This window comes from Acomys russatus, chromosome 8 (assembly GCF_903995435.1).
Source record: "Acomys russatus chromosome 8, mAcoRus1.1, whole genome shotgun sequence".
NCBI classification, from domain to species: Eukaryota; Metazoa; Chordata; class Mammalia; order Rodentia; family Muridae; genus Acomys; species Acomys russatus.
In genome coordinates, this window is record NC_067144.1 from 69,103,539 (window position 1) to 69,119,020 (window position 15,482).

At 48.5% G+C, this 15,482-nt stretch overlaps 1 non-coding gene across 1 annotated transcript; it reads left to right on the top strand.

Annotated features, from left to right (window-relative positions):
- Positions 1–14,579: 14,579 nt before the first annotated feature.
- On the top strand, positions 14,580–14,674 carry LOC127193496 (small Cajal body-specific RNA 14). The gene has a single exon (XR_007831138.1). It is a non-coding gene; the product is annotated as a small Cajal body-specific RNA 14 (non-coding RNA).
- The last annotated feature ends 808 nt before the right edge of the window (positions 14,675–15,482 follow it).

Consider the following 15,482-nt stretch of genomic DNA (forward strand, 5'->3'; position numbering starts at 1 on the left):
GGAATCTTTGGTCCACAGTGCTCCCCACAAATGGGCCAGCCACTCCAGCTCTGCCCTCTCCTGACCCAGCAGAATTCATACTTCCGTCCCTCTTACTTTCTTGTCATACAATTTATAAAACCTTACTGAAAATATCAAAGAAAAACGTATCGAATCCAAATCATGGCCTGTGTTTCTTAATACTGTTCAGTTTGTCTTGGACTGGCACTCTCTGTCCTATTCATCTGTCACATAGCAGAGAGTGAGGGTGCAAGCACTGAGACGTGTGCTGCCATGTGGTTCTGGGGGCCTGGAACCCAGAGTCACACTGTGGGTAGGGCTGGCTCTTCCTGGATGCTGGAGTAAGACTCTCCTGTTCCTGGTGGCCTTGGGCATTCATCCTGCATCTTCACGTCCTCTTTGCATGGCTGTCTCTGGGTCCAAATTTCTCTTTTTCCAAGGATATCATATTATATGGTATCAGGATCCTAACTGAGGATGTCTGTAAAAGGACACTGCTTGGGCCAGCTTGGCTGCCCTAACAACATATCCTTGATGAGTAAAGAGTGTGTTCTGGCATGGTCGAATTTTGATGAGCTGCCTCCTTGTTGAATCCTCATATGGGTAAATAGAGTGAGATTTGGTGCCTCCCTTTATTATGAGGGCGCTAATCTCACTGTAGGGAGCCCCATTCTTCTCACATCTTTAGAACCTATTTCCTTCTGTATTAGCCTTTTCATCACTGACGTACCTAGTAATGAGTACCTGAGAGACCTAGTAACAAGTACTTGGGAGAGAACTTAAGAGGAAGAGGAGTCTACTTTGGCTTATGGTTTTAGAGGTATCAGAGCATTGCTTTTAGTCTAAGGTAAGGGGACATATTGTGACAGTGGGAGCCTGGTAGAGCAAGACAGCTCATCTCATCACAGACAGGAAGTGGAAAGAAACAGAGAGATGCTGGGTCAGGTGAATTTCCCCTCAAAACAACCCTCCACCAGTGACCTCTTAATAGCTCGTTCACCCTTGAATTCATCCTCATGGCTTAAGTTCATTGATGTACTTAGTGCCATTATGATCCAGTGTCGCTTGATGGTGTGCCACCCGGAGACAAGTTCCCAACACATAACCTTTTGGGGGAAACACTTACATCCTAAGCATATACCACTCCACAAGACCACCATCTCCCAATATGAAACTATGAATTTTGGCAGGGAGAGACATTGAGGTAAGGCCTCATTTTAAGGTAGTGGGGTGGGCACATATATATTATAGTGGAGGCGTAAACCAATCTCAGACTGCCAGCTTCCTGGGTAACCAACTTTGTGTTCAAAATGTGCCATCGGCATTTTTGCTCTAGAGAAACCTTTGCAGTTTGGGGCCAGGCTGTGGGATAGCATGGGTAGGGGTACAGGAGTCCTTGGAAAGATACCAGAGCTGCAGTGATGTCCAGGTCTTATTTCCTCTTTGATAATTGATGGGGCTGACAGTACAGGTGCTGATTATAATGTATTTGCATCTATAATTTTCTAGGACCTGGGGAAGCTGTTGTAAATCTTAAGACAGGACGATTTGATTTTTGAATCTGAAAGGGAGAGTCACAGCTCTACAGCACGAAAAACGTACCAGGTGATGTCAGCAAGGCTATGTGTTTCCACAGTTGTGATAATTGATAATAAAGGTGCAATTTACAAACCCAGTAGAGTAGAAAAAAGGGGGAAATTGACCTCTGAACCCATGGCCTAAAATATTCAAAGTATCCTTGTGTATACTTTTCTTATACATTTTTAAATATCTTTGTTGCCTTTTATGTATTTGTTCAGATAGTTACATTTTTCGTTTGAAATGCCTTGCTTACACTTTGGCTTACTTGTCTGTGTGGGCGAGCACACGCATGCTGTGCACACGAATGTCACAGAACAGAGAGCAGGAGCCAGTACTGTCCTTCCACCGTGTGGCTTTTCGGGTTCTAGCTCAGGCCACCAAACTTCGCAGCCGGTGCCTTTACCCAGAGCCATCTTGTTGACCCAGATATTACCTGCTTTTCAGCGTTCATTCTAGACTCACATACAAGTTGTAAAATGTACAGAGAATATTACCATGCCCTTCTTCCCACTTCTTCAGTGATGGCTCCTTCTGAAGTTGTTAAAACATGTACAACATTTTAATTTTTTTCTCATATATTACATCCAGCCCTCAGTTTCCCCTGCTTCCACTCCTTTCAGCTACCCCCACCCGCTCCTCTCTCTTAGAGCCACTCTTCCTTTGTTTCCTTTCAGAACAGAGCAGGTCTCCCAAGGGTATCAAACGAACGCAGCACAACAATTACAATAAGCCCAGGCACAATCCCTCACATCAAGGTTGAATGAGGCAACCAAGTAAGAGGAAAAGGGTCCCAAGAAAAGGCAAAAGAGTCAGAGACAGGGCTGGAGAGGTGGCTCAGAGGTTAAGAGCACTGTCTGTTCTTCCAAAGGTCCTAAGTTCAGTTCCCAACAACCACATGGTGGCTCAGAACCATCTATAATGAGATCTGGTGCCCTCATCTGGTGTGCAGGCACATATTCGGGCAGAATACTATATAAATAATACATACATAAATAAATAAATCTTTTTTAAAAAGAGTCAGAGACAGCTCTCATCCCATAAGAACACCAAGTTATACAATCATAACATATATGCTTAGGACCCAGCTCAGACCCATACAGGCACCATGATTGTTACTGCAGTTTCTGTGAGCCTCTATGAACCCTGCTTAGTCAATTCTGTGGGCTGTGTTCTTATGGTGTCCTGGACCCCTCTGGCTCCTACAGTCCTTCCTCCTCTTCTGTGGGTCTCCCCTGTCTCCACTTAGTGTGTGGCTGCAGGTCTCTGCATCTGCTCCCATCAGTTGCTGGACGAAGCCTCCCTGATGGTGATTGGTCTATGCGTATAGCAGACTATCATAAGGAATCACTTCACTTCACTGACTTATTTTTTCTTTTGCCAGTCATGTTTGGTTCTATCCTAGGTCTCTGAGCTATTCAACTTTAGCTTCTGGTTTCTGGCCCTCCAGGCAGTGTCAGATGTGGCGTTCTCCCTCCCTCTCCCTCCCTCCCTCCCTCCCTCCCTCCCTCCCTCTCTCTCTCTCTCTCTCTCTCTCTCTCTCTCTCTCTCTCTCTCTCTCTCTCTCTCTCTCTCTCTCTCTCTCTCTCTCTCTCTCTCTCTCGGCATGGGCCTCAAGTTGGACCAGTCATTGGCTGCTCATTGCTCACTCCTGTACATTCTGTGCCACCGTTAGCCCTCCCTGCACATCTTGCAGGCAGGGCAGATTGTAGGTTGAAGGTTTTGTGGCTGGGTTGGTGTCCCAGGCCCACTGCTCAAAGCCTTGTTTGGTTACAAGAGATGGATGGTTCACATAACATATCATGTGTGCAGCACTGACATTGCCTAGCACAGCAATCACCCAGAGTATCTTCAGATGGGGGTGCCAGTGCTGGCCTCTTCTGAAACTGTGGTATCGTGATTAAGAAAATGTTTTTCCTTCCTTCCTTCCTTCTTACCTTCCTCCTTTCCTTCCTCTCTTCCTTCCTTCCTTCGTAATTGAAGCAGGAACTCACATGACCCAAGCTGGTCTCAAACTCACTATATAGCCAAGGATGACCACACTCACGGGCATGCACACACCTCAGTATGTGCATATGTGTGAGGTCCCCTGGAGTTGGGCTATTGTGAGCTGCCGGACATGGGTGCCAGGATCCTAGCTCTGTTCCTCTGCAAGAGCATCAATCTCTTAACCACTGAGCTGTCTCTTGGGCTCCAATATGTGCATTTTGAATATTTTGTTTCCCTTTCTCTTTTTATGGCAAATGCATCTTTGTTGGCGCCAGCTTTGCTGACTTAACAAAAACCATATACATAGCAAAAACTATTTGGCATCAATCACTAGACTCCATGAGTATCATTTTAGCTGGCAGCCTCTTATTCCCCGAAGGTGCCATGGCCGCCCTGCAGGAGTGACCTATAAGGAGCAGGGAAGAGATCTGAAAGTGACCTGGTGGCACTCACTCTCCCTGGGCTGTCTGACATGTAACTGGATTCCCTGTGCACTCATTGACTCTCTGAGTCCAGTGACTGTATGGGGTACCAACTTGGGGCCAAAGACTTTCTGGTATGTACTTGGCATCCATGTCTCCTTTCAGCTGATGAAGGAGGTTTGAGGCTTGAAAGTACCAAGAAGAGAGACCAGTGGGGAGGCTCAGAAGAGGAGACAGCAATTAGGAACGAGGTTGGCACTGCCAAGGGTTGATTGCAGAGCTGCCTGCAGAGGGTTTGGCTTGGCCCTGACATCAGGGTATCAAGGTTATTGGACCGCAGGACCTCACCAGCTGCCTTAGTTGCCCCAACTGTCCAAATCTCTAATTGGTTGCTCAGTGTCCCGCCCCACCCCTGACCTGAAGCCCATCATCACAGGTCCTTCCAGCTGGTTTTCTGTGGCTGTGACATCAAAGCTCCTAACACTAAATGGTCTAGAACGTTCCATGCATATTCTGTCCTAGTCAGAGGCTAGAAACAGCCTCAAGGTGTTCAAAACCGAACTTCTTGAACACTGTGTGAGGTCCTGAATCAGTCTGCACTGGGGTGCTGTGTGCCATCAGCAACACTGGCTGCTGAGAGCCTCAGGGGGTACTCTTGGTGCCTGGCCCAGACCTCCCGGAGTATATTTTCCATTCTTTATGTTTTCCTCCTTCCTTCTACCTGCACAAGCCCCTGATGGGTTGGGTTCACCTGCATGCGTGTGGAGGAAGGAGATCAGAGTGACAGCCTTCCTGTAGTGGAAAAGGGTCTGTCATATTGACACCTTGGGCTTTGTAGAAGTATGAGAGAGGGGATGAGGGCCTCTAAGTAAGACAGCCCCCTGGTTCCAAGTGCAACCAGAACTATCCCACATTTAGCATTGAAAGTCCATTAAGACCGTTGGCCACAGACACCTCAGGCAGCCTTCCTGGCTTCCCATCCTCTCTGTGACATTTGGTTTACGTCATTGTGCTTGCAGAGGTGATGGGGGTGGGCAGGAAAGCTTGGTACGGCTGGTCCTAATGATCCTGCCACTGCTGTGGGTGGGCTCTGGGGTCTCCAGGGCTCCGCAGGCTTTGCAGAACCCCCATTTCTCTCCCATGGACTGATGCCAGTAGTGAGTTTGCAGCCATGAGTGTGGGTGGCGGGGTATCTCAGGCATTGCCTCCCCCCGCCCCTGCCCCTTTTAATGTGCTGGTGTGTGTGTGTGGTTCCCTGAGAGCTTCATGTTGGTTGGCACTTCTCAGTAAGCTGTGACGAAAGGCAGCCATGGAGACATCATAATCTACAGCTGGGAACAGCCATGTGGAGCTGGCTTCCTGCCTGTCCCCATGCGTGCACATAGTGCCAAATAGCTCCTGGATGTACATAGTCGGCCTGTGTCTGGGGTCCTCCTTGCAGTCCGTAAACTGTAGCATTTATGTTTCAAAAGCTTGAGGCAATATATACCCGTACGGACAGTGATTTGGCTGGTGTTTCTGTTTCACAGGGCCCTGCTGTTCAATTTAGCTGTTTTGGTGAGCTTTTCCCACAGGCATGGGACCGGTGAGTAATTAAAATCTACAACTCCTCTCCCAGAACACACCCCATCTAGGAAGCAGTCAGAGAATGCTTAGATATAATGTCAGATTCCTCCCCCCTTTGATGTGCAGAGGTGCTGCAAAGCAGTTGTGGGGTCTGTCTGCGTCTTGGGGGCAGGTGACGTTTCACTCAGCTAGCCTCCCTGACCCTTCATGGAGTTGTTCTTGTAGGTAGGACACGCACGGACCAAGCACTGGAGCAACGTCTTCTGCAATGCAGAAAGTTCGAGTCTCAACAAACATGTACTTCCTGATGGCATCAGAGACATCCAGGACAGGAAGGGAAAAGGGAATTCCCTCCAGCATGCTGGGTGAAATCTGTCCTTCTACAAGCAGGGGACGAAGGGGTCACGCGGACATCTGTCTGACGTTCCCGTTCTCAGATAGTGGGACGCTTTTGCAGCTTCATTTCAGAGGTGCCCAGCCTTTCAGTTGTACCTCCAAATCACTTCTGTTTTTTTATGGCGAGAGTAGAAGAGCTGCCAAGGGCGAGAGCACCTGGATGTGAATTAGGCAGGTCATCGTGAGTCTTGTTCAGTTGCTGATGGACAAAATGCGGACGCAGGGCTGCATGGGAGCAGTCCTGGGACAAGGGTTTAGTGGGGGTGTCTGAGGATGAAGTGGGAGTCTGGGGCACGTGGGGACTGGGTAACCTCTGACAAAACACAGCACCGTCAGAAAAGCATGTGACTCACACGTACGGAAATGTCACGGCGAAGCCCAGCATGTTGTACAGTGAACACGTCAATTTAAATTTTAGTGAAAGGCAAATGGCTTACACAAAAGATAACTAGAGGTTATCTAATTTGGGATTTTAAAAGATAATCTAGTAAGGAAATAAAAACAAAAACATCAGTGCTGGTTGTCAGCTTTGATTTCTCGGAATGAAGCCTGAGACAGGGGAAGGCCTGCAGCTCAGGGGAAGGAAGGCCTGCAGCTCAGGGGAAGGCCTGCAGCTCAGGGGAAGGCCTGCAGCTCAGGGGAAGGAAGGCCTCTAGCTCAGGGGAAGGCCTGCTGCTCAGGGGAAGGCCTGTAGCTCAGGGGAAGGCCCCCAGGCAGGGCTTATGCACTTCTCTGAATCTCCAGACTCCTTCAATCTTGTTGGTATGACAGTGCTCTTTCACAGTCACTTTCAAGTGTGGAAATCAGAACCTTTGCTTTGATGAGGTATTGTCACCGAAGCACAGGACAAAGTCCCCCAACCCCCCAATTTGGTGGCCCTTGAGGTTACAACCCTCAGTCATTTAACCCGGTTCTGATTCCCATTACTAGAGTAACTAGTGGGTTTGAACATGTGATGTTTATTGGTCATTTGCAAGTTCTCAAAGCCTTCAGCTCATATCTAGTTCCTAACTCTGTCTAGTCTCTCAGGAGCCCCCAGCCCCAGGAAGCACCCTTTGTTTCAGGGCCAGGTTTCCCTCACTCGACTCCCAGTTTTCTCTCCATGACTGTGTCTTCATTGCCTCTTAGACTTTGCCCACAGTCCATACACAGAGAGAACTCAACCCTTAGCCCAAGCCCCTCAAGTGGAATCACCCTGAAGAGAAAGGATAAATTATTACCGCAGCGTTTGGCCACCATTTGCAGTGAAGCAAATTAAATGTCCCAGATGCGGCACTTTGGATTTTTGTCCTGCGTGGGATGCGTGCTGTTGCTCGCTGGGTTCACTTTCTTCCCTTTCATGCAGCCCAGGACTCCAGGCACAGGGTGGGGTAGCCCATTTAGGGCGAGTCTTTCCACCCAGTAACAAGCTAGGATGCTAGGAGGCCTGTCTCCAAGGTGAGTCGAGACCTGACAAGTCGACACCGGATGATTTTAACCCCTTTCCAGCTGCCCTTCTGCATGGCTTTTCCCCAGGGAGCACACCTGCAGGCTCTTCTTACGACTTGTTGGAAAGCCACACTTTTTCTGTGCCCCCCCCCCCCCCTTAGGAACAGTGTCGTGTGTCTTTAGGGGTGTATTTTCAAGGTCTGGGCCAGAGAACTCCTGTTTCTGAACCACGAGTGGGCGTTTGCTTAAATTCAGGGTCCTGGACTCCTCCCGCCCCCTCTGTCCACCCCACCCCACCCCTACACCCCCATAATGCAGGAGTCCAGACAATGTAACTCCTTAAGAATCACCCTCTGTAAACAATATCCCCTCCCCCACAAGACTGACCAGACATCTCAGAACTTAACAGGCCGAGAGAGCTCTGTCTGCTTGCCTGGCCAGAGGGTCAGTGCCTTCCTGGCGACCTTTCTCAAAAGGCATGTAGTACTATCCGCAGTAACAGGACACACAGGGGAAACTGGTGCCCCAGCTCCCGAGTCTTCCCGAGTCACATCTTAGCCCAGAAGCCTATAATAAGGACTGTCTTTGCTCCTATGGCAAAGGTTAGCTTGTAAATGAGGCACCGGGAGAACAGAGTGGAGCTGCTGCAAACACAGCATGTGTCTTGGGAGAAGTCAAGGAGATGTTGGTGTTTTCATACAGTGGTTGATTTGGGATAACTGAAATCTCTAAGGGGAGACGGACTGTGTTGTCAGTTCATTCCTGGCTGTCTTCTTTCCTTCTTGCCTGGCCTCCTCCGTGCCGCTCCCGTTCTTTCCTTCTCTCTCTCTCTCTCTCTCTCTCTCTCTCTCTCTCTCTCTCTCTCTCTCTCTCTCTCCCTCCTCTCTCTCTCTCTCTCTCTCTCTCTCTCTCTCCCCCCCCCCTTCATTTTGCTTTGCTCCTTTCTCTTCTCCCCTCTCTTCTTCTCCCCTCTATCCCCTCCCCCTTTCTTTCTCTTCCTCCTTGCTCACTAAAGCCTCTATACCCTGTGGACACTCTCCTAAGCAACAGAGAGCTGCCCGTGAAGAGCACAGCTAACACCTTTGCAGTTGTGCAGCGTTCCTTCCACTGAAGAAAGACAGTGTTTTCTGAGGCCAGATGTCTTTGTGAACACTGTCATCTTTGTTTAAAAATCTGCCCTTTTCTCTATATCGGGGAGCTGACACAGAGCCTGCTTGCCACCCACTATATGCCAGCCCATTGTAAGGGTCAGGGTAGGCACTGGAGCTGTCTCTGAAATGAGTGTAGCCTGGTAGGTCCCCCTCACCTGCCACAGGGGCTTACTATGTGCCTCTGGCTGTCCTGTAACTCTATAGACCAGGCTGGTCTTGAACTCACAGAGATCCTCCTGCCTCTGCCTCCCAAGTGCTAGGATTAAAGGTGTGCACACCCCCACTAGGCTAGCATGTTAGTTTTTTTGAGGTCAAAACAGAACTAATGAGAGGAAGCCTGTGGCCAATTCAGTATCAGGAGGCAGATTGCCAGGAGCGGGAGACAGACATTCTGGACTTAATCACAGCACTGGTTCACACCAGGCTCCATGGACCTAGCCTACATCGCATGGCTTATGTCATCTCTACGCTCTGTCTAGGTTCTGGCGGGAAGTAGACAACATCGCACTGGGTTGTTCAGGTACCAGTGTTTGCGAAGGTGTGGCCAGAGCCTGGAGTTAAAAAGAGAAAGGAGCTCTCACCACTTTACCTGAGAGGTAAGGGAGGAGTGGTGACCCATGTTGAACAGCTCAGTGCACGCCACGTTTCCTCTAATGGGACCCGTGACATCTGTCTAATGGACAGGAATTGGGAAAATAAACATCCAGAAGAGCAAGCATGTCCTCTCTCCTGCTGACCACACCAGTGCTTCTAATTGAGGCCAGAGCGGAGAGAGGCTTGCTTTAGCTGCACAGCTGGCCTCCCAGGGTACAGAGCCCTTGGGGGAGCGGGTGGGGTGGGGTGGGGTGGGGTGGGGGAGACACAAGCCAGATGAAAAGCGTTCAGCTGGCCCACCTATCCAGAAGTATTCCTGAAGACCACATGCCCAGTTTAAGGGATCTGAAAGCCCAAGTCTTCAGGAGCTGCCCAAGGTTTTGTGTGCAACCCAGCTCTGTAGCTCGGGAGGGTGGCAGACATCTCCTCCCTAGAACGTTCCATCCAGAGTGCCCTCCATCAAAGCCTGTGGAGCTTCACTGGCTCCTTTGGTTTGTTAGTACAGGCGGCCCCTCCTCCATCACCCTCATAGGCTGTAAGCATGAGGTGCGTATCTTTGATCCACAGTGAATGGACAACAGTCACACAGGTCTAACTCCCCACCCCTCGGGAGACCTGGGACACAGCCAGAGATGCAGTGGTAACAGCTGGTGACCCCTGAGCCCCACTGAAGGAATAAAGGGATTCTTTGAATTCATAGAAATGAGGACAACTCAGGTCCATGTGTAGCTGGACATCTCGTCAAAGATGCAAAAGACCTCTGTTGACTTCCCATGGCAGTGAGCGACAGATCCGATAAACAGACTCAGTGAGCGGAAAAGTTAAGGAAAGGACACTTCCAGGAGTGACATGTTAACAGGCGGGCCTCCTCTCTAAGAACACAGTCTAGAATTTCACTTTCTGTCCCCTGAGAAGGAAGCACTATGTCATTAAAGCTGCACTTGGTTGGTTTATTAAGTGCCTTGTCTCTCAGGGCTTGCAGCCTGAGAGCCATAAAGTCTGGACGAAGGAGGCTTCTTCTCCTCTGGGTGTTACTGGACACCAATAGTGGTTCCTAGAATCTTAAACTAAAATATGAACCCACTGCACACCACAAGAACCCTTTAGGGATGTAAGCAATTCTTCCCAGGGGACATTTTTGGGTGTCACGACTGGCCGGGGAGCGTGACCTAACTACCTTGGCTGGGTTCCATCACTTGGAGACTCTACCACCATACAAGGAGTGAGGTTCTGACATGGAAGTTTGTGGGACACACTTCACCGACATCCAGTCCAGACCATGCTGCAACAGTGACAAATAACCAGTGATATCCTGGAGCATGGCGGGCCCAGCCTAAGGACATTGCCAAACATTCTAGAATTGTAGAGGGACCCAAACTGGAGAAACTGAAGGAAAGAAATAATGGATGAAATGTTGTCTTGCCCTTTGGACACTTGCAGTCTGTGGATGGAAATGTCCTCCATGTAGCACACAGAAGAGAGAGCACGGTGCCTTACGGAAGCTCTTACCAAACCTTACTTTTGATAGGAGGAAAAAAAAACATATCCTTAGAAAGCTCCATGCGGGTTCTTCCTCTCTCTCTCCTTGTGGCACCGGGTTACACACATTTTTACTACAATCACTAGCCAAAGGGAAAGTGGCCAACTGTGACTCGTCTTAAGGTTTTTTTTTTTTTTTTAACATGTTCACTCACACACCTGAGAAATCAATTGCTATTACTATTTGTCACAGGAGGAAATGGAATGACTGCTTATGATTCAGCCAACAGGGCCCGTCACACTGCGTCTCAGCATTGGCTCCTCATGACTCTCTTTCATCTATTCATTGCAGCCTACAAAATGTGCCCTGTCCTTTGTGGTGGAGAAATCACCTCTTTTTTCCTGTTTGCTTTTTATGAATAAACCAAGCTTGGGTTGCCTTTAATAATGCTGTCATAGAGTTGAGTGTATCATGTTAAGAACAGAACGATCCAGGGTTCAGTTGAGTCCACCGCAGGCTGGGATCAGTTCATTGTTACTGCTGAGGGTCGATTCATCCGCTGACCAAAAGGCTGCATTCACCAAAGTCTATTAGCCTGATCTGCTTTACTACAAAAAGACACAGGCACACACAGACACAGACACAGACACACACACACACACACACACACACACACACACACACTCACACGCACGCATGCACACACACACACACACATTAAATTTTATATTTGCCCATTTCTCTGTTCCTGTAATAAAATGCTCAAAGCCAGGTACTTTATTTTAAAAGGTTTACTTCACTCACACTTTGGAGTTTAAGAAAAGACAACAGAGTCTGCTCAGCTCTGCAGAGGGCCTGCTGGCTCCAGTGTAACAGGGCAGATGCCATTATGGTAGAAACTTATATTAGAGAAAGAAGTCACGTAGTAAGGCAAGGGAACAAACCAGGGCTCACTGATGTCTGCATCAGCCAATTCCTTCTGAGATTGATGCCCACAGTGACCTAACTACCTTGGGCTCGGCTCCATCACTTGAAGACTCCACCACCACACAAGGAACATGCTTCTGACATGTGAACCTCTGTGGGACACAACCAACATCCAACCCAGACAACGCTGCAGATGTGTGTGTGACAAACAACTATGACACTCGTATTAGGAGAACCACGCAGTGACAGCCACTGCCTGGTCAGTTGTGTGTTCAGTTGTTCTGTTCATAACTGCTGTATGTGCAGCCATATGCAATTCAACCACCGCTTACTGTACAGTTCCCATCAACCCTCACGACGGCCCTAAAAGGAAGATTTTTGCATTCTGGTGGTCCCAGGAGGAAAGAGAGAGGGGTGAAGGGATCATTCTCAAAAGCGCCTGGCCAGTATGATGGAGCCTGGGTGCCCACAGGCTGCCCTGTCTCTGCCTGCATATCAAGCCTTCACTCCAGATGTGGAGTGGCTTTTGAAGAAATGGGGCAGACCTTCTGTTAGGGTTTAGGAAGACCGTGGGCACAGAGGAAGATGGAGGTTGTAGGGGCTGCGTCGGAGAGTGGAGGGCCAGTGCTCTCACTCCTCTTCTCCTGCATCCACATGATATACAGGAGTTGCTGGACCACTCTGGGCCCATCCTTCTTTCCTACTTCTATTGCCCAATGAGTCTTCTCTTTTCCTCCTTCCCCACAGCAGACCCTGAGTTCCCAGCCTCGATGGTAGAGCATCCATCAGTGAACATCAGCCTTCACAGGGGGTTCCTGCTCCACCATGCTCGACCTGTGGGTGTTCTCATGTCCTTCTAAGGCAGAACATAAGAGGTCCACCTGGACCCTCTATTGGCTTCTAGACATTTGCAATGACATCCTTTTGTTGTTTGAATCTGTCTCACATGAGAGATAACTGAGGCTTATTGCCCTCCTTGTCCAGATTATGGGTCACCACAGCCAAGCGTCATGGGCTACTGCTGTGGCTGCTTGTGTAGGGTAAGTGAGCCTCATATCAAAGTCAGCATGATGGACCTTGAGGGAGAGAAAGGCTTAGCCTTCAGTTGGAGGACAAAGCGGGGTGTGTGTGTGTGTGTGTGTGTGTGTGTGTGTGAGAGAGAGAGAGAGAGAGAGAGAGAGAGAGAGAGAGAGAGAGAGACAGAGAGAGAGAGACAGAGAGAGAGAGAGAGACAGAGACAGAGAGAGACAGAGGAGAGAGAGACAGAGATGAGACAGAGACAGAGACAGAGACAGAGACAGAGAGAAGTCGTACAGGTTTTCAGATAAGGGAGCAAGCTCTGTACTACGTGATCTAGTCTGGCTTACCCTGCGTAGTAGGAATTGCAAGGCGGGAAGGCAGTAGATAAAAGTAAAGTTGTGATTTAAGATTGTCTTTGGTCCAGGATTTTAGGGCTTGGCCTTGTTCACAGCTGCCAGTGTGTGTGTGTGTGTGTGTGTGTGTGTGTGTGTGTGTGTGTGTGTGTGTGTGTGTGTGTGTATTGATCCCCATAAGAGCTGTGAATCCCAGCATGTTTGTATTCTCCCTCCCTCCCACCTTCCCTTCCTCCCTCCCTCTCTCCCTCCCTTCATCCTAGTGCTACTCCTGTTCTCTGTAACTTATCCAGTCTGTGGTATTCAGTGATAGCAACAGAAAGATACAGCAAGAGCAGGGAGAGGGAGCCGTAAAATATTTAGCCTAGAATTCTCTACACAATAAAGTTACTCCTCAAAAGTGAAGGAGAAAGAAAGACTTTCTCAGATAATGAAAACTTGAAGGACTTTGTGGGCAGGAGGCCTGCCTTGCAGAGACTGTTAAAAGGAAATCTGCTACAAGAAGAAAAATGATGCACATCAGAAACTCGGGACTGTGACCCCGAGAGCAGCCAGAGACGGAAGCGACGGGTGGTCCAAAGAACACATCCGTCTCCAGCAAAGTTCAGAACAGCTGGGAGGAAGCAGGCAGGTCAAGACAGGGAAGGAGCAGAGTGCCGAGACAGCTGAGCACACAGGTGACAGCAGCTGGGACAGGCTTATGCCATTTGAGGACCACATATTTGTCTGGGCTCTTAAAGGTGAGAACTTGGAGACGGAGAAAAAGACCACCTTGTCTCTTGCTCTGAAGAATCACACTGATGGTGTCACCTCAAATGTGCCTTTTCAAATGAATTAAAAATAGAATGGTACGGAAAGTGGGGTGGAGAAAACCAAATGAATGAAGAGATCACAGAGGAACAAAATCCCCAACTACACCGTGTTTGCAATGGGAACACTCCCCACTGCAGCTCGAGGTCCAGAACCTTCGCCTGAAGCTGATCCTTTCCCAGTTGCACCAGGATCCTGGACCACACAGTCAGAGAGTTCATAGCCACTGTAAAGAGGGTCAGGCAGACAGAAGGCCCTGTTCCCTTCCAGGAGAGCTAAGTTAGAACTTGGTGACTCTGGATAAATCTCTGCATCCTCAGGTTTCCATGACCCTCTTCCTCCCCTTGCCGACATCTTTTGGCAACTGCAAGTTCTTAACTTCCCACAATGTTTATTGTCTCATGTGTCTTCTTCAAGGAAATTTTCTTCTTAGGTCAGCGAAACACTTGGCTCCTGCTTTTATGGAATGGTTGCTTTACTAATCCCGTTTAGGTTACAACGGAGAGGGAGCTGGTTTCTGAGTGTGCTCTAGGGTGCTGGCAAGAGAAACACATCTCAGTATGGACAGTCCACTGGCCCAGACTTTCTCTTAGTCTATGTGTCTATTGCTAGAACAGGGAACCCCCCAACAAAGATTCCATTTATAGCGAGGAAAGGGTTTGGCTCTCGGCTCCAAGGTCCAGAGGTTCAGAGTCAAGAGGTTGCGTCATCAACTCACAAAGCAGAGAGACACATGGGCTGATCTTCAAGAGGCACAACCCAAAGAATGACATGGCTTTACAAAAAGCCACCCCAATGGGATATATCCAGCCCCATGAGAATTCACCTGGTCCCACAAGAAAAATCACAAACCCGTTTTAAAACTGCAATCATGACAGTCATGCGCACATCAAAACAAATGGTTCCTGCCAACAGTGTCTGTATAGTTGTCAGATTTTCTGTGCGATGGCTCCATACATAAAAAACAAACAAACAAAAACTTCAATCATTTCTGAAAGGCCCTGCCTCCCAACCCTGTCACAATGACAATCAATTTCAATGTGTCCGAAAGACCAAACCCCTTTCAAATGCCAGCTGAATGGCTTCCTGTAGTGCTGCCATGTCTCCTCTGCTCTGCGGTGGAAATCTTTGATGCAACGCAAAATCAAGTGTCCATGTGGCCTGTTTGGGCTCTCCACTGTGTCCCACCGGCCCATCAATTGTGTTTCAGCTGCTGTGGCTTTCCAAGCCTTACTGCCCAGCGGAGCAAGCTTCCATCTATACTGCTCTTTGGTGTCTCAGCTATACGTGAGCTTTAGAACAGCTGTGCACACTTGAGAAACACCTTGCCTCTTTTTTCGAATGCCAGCCTAGCTTTTTACCATAATTACATTTACTCTGTGCTACAACAGTTCTGACCCATTAGAGAAAAATAGGCACCTTTCTACCTTAGGACAGTGGTTCTCAGCCCTCCTTATGCTATGACCCTTAAATGCAGTTCCTCAAGTTGTGGTGGCCCCAACCACAAAATTATTTTCGTTGCTCCTTCATAACTGTAGCTTTGTGACTTTATGAATCTTCATGTAAATTTCTGATATGTGACCTCTCTGAAAGGGTCCTTCAGTGCCTGAGAAAATTGTGACCCTCTAGACACTTCTGCTTTGTACACCATGCAGATTTCATTTTATAATAATATTTTCTATTTTTCCATATAGAGGTCTTATGTATCTTAAAAACAAACATTATTTTCCTACGATTTAGGATTCTCAGTCCTACAGAAGCTTTTCTG